The following is a 1,754-nucleotide window of genomic DNA, read 5'->3' as shown; positions in this document are numbered from 1 at the left end:
ATAATATATATAATATCAATTATAATATAAAATAATGTGTTATAATATATATAATATCAGAAATTATATAATATTTTTAATACTATTTAAGTTTCACTTAGCAATTTACCGAAAGCTAATTGAACCGTCATTTTTCTTTCTTTTCCTTTTTGAACTTATAAACATTGGGAGCCTGATCGGTATGCATTTTCTTTAGTTGCGTCTGTTCTCGATCCGATTTTATATAATGCACTATCACTCTTTAATCATAAATCTTTTAAATTATTTTTCTGATTTTTCTGTTGACCTTTAGACTTCAACATCCTCGGTGATCAGTACCTGCTTGATATTTCTATAAGATTTAATTAAATCGTCGATATTATATCTATAAATATCTAATGATTCAGTGGTTTAATAAACGAAATCTTTTCCACAAAAATCTACACCAGTTTTTTAATGTCATTTCGTATCATTATGTATCATTAGGATAATGTGACAAACGTGATTTTTAGAAACTCTGATGTATTTGTTAAATTTCAATTTATATTCGTAGCAACTATAATCTCCACAAAAATTGTACATAAGTAGTAAGTTTAAAAATTTGTTACTTATAAAATGGCTGTATGATTGTAGTATTATTGAAAAAGGAAAGAGATAGAAATTTAACATTTGAGTACTATTGATCGAAATGACTAGCATGATTGGGAATACTATAAAGAACCACTCGTAAAATCTTAATTCAGGAGTTAAAAAATAAGTGAAAAGAGTTTATTTATGCTTTTCGATATGTATGTATTTTTCAGATGATATGTATGCATTTTACAGATTAATAGGTGATAGATCAATGATTTACATTTTCGAGAAACAAAAATTACTTTCTAAAGATAAAATCGAAATATCTTTTGCAGCCTTAAATATTTCGTAAATAAGTTACTTTCACAATTATACGAATACGACAAAAAGTTTGCAAATTAATAATCATATTATTTATTCTAACATTACAGTAAAATTATGTCTGCAACGACGATTATAATTAGAATACAGTAATTTATATATAGCATATAATACGTGTGATACTCGAAATTAACCACATCAGTTACTCCTTTTCTCATCTACATTACAAGTATTACACTTCTGATTATTTTCAACTGATATAATACGTTGGTATATTTCAATAACTATTTAAATCTTCTATTATAATTAACAAAGAAATATGTATACATTCATATATTAGTGCTACAATTATACGAGTGTAAATACGTACTTTTTGTACCTCTAACCAATTAATTTTGCTTCGTTTTTCCAATAATGTTAATTTTAATTACTCTCTTCTTCTTATATACATATATGTACCCGTGGACTTTGGATCAGATAATTGTGAGAATATATATACATATATGCTTATGCAAGATACGTGCTAATCATTCTCTATATTCCTTTCAGTTATCTTAGAGTCGTTATTATATTGGAAGATGAACAAGAAATCAAGATTCCAGTATCTGTATACTGTCGGGCAGATTATTTTTCAGACTATCTAAATAAGCGGGTCGATCGACATTACCTTCTATAAATTACTAGTTTCCCTCTTTGGGTACATTTATAATTCATCGCGTCAACACATTGCCATCAATACGCTTCATAGTTAGGCTTGCTCGGCAGAAATCTTTAATTTCCGACTTAGTTTTAAATACTTTCTAACTCGTTACAGAAAATAATACTAATAATACTAAATAACCATGAATTTCAAAAATTTGTTGATTTGTTCGCATAAATTC

This window comes from Eufriesea mexicana, unplaced genomic scaffold, assembly GCF_001483705.2.
Source record: "Eufriesea mexicana isolate 0111107269 unplaced genomic scaffold, ASM148370v2 scaffold2501, whole genome shotgun sequence".
NCBI classification, from domain to species: domain Eukaryota; kingdom Metazoa; phylum Arthropoda; class Insecta; order Hymenoptera; family Apidae; genus Eufriesea; species Eufriesea mexicana.
Note: the sequence above shows the minus strand (reverse complement) of the source record.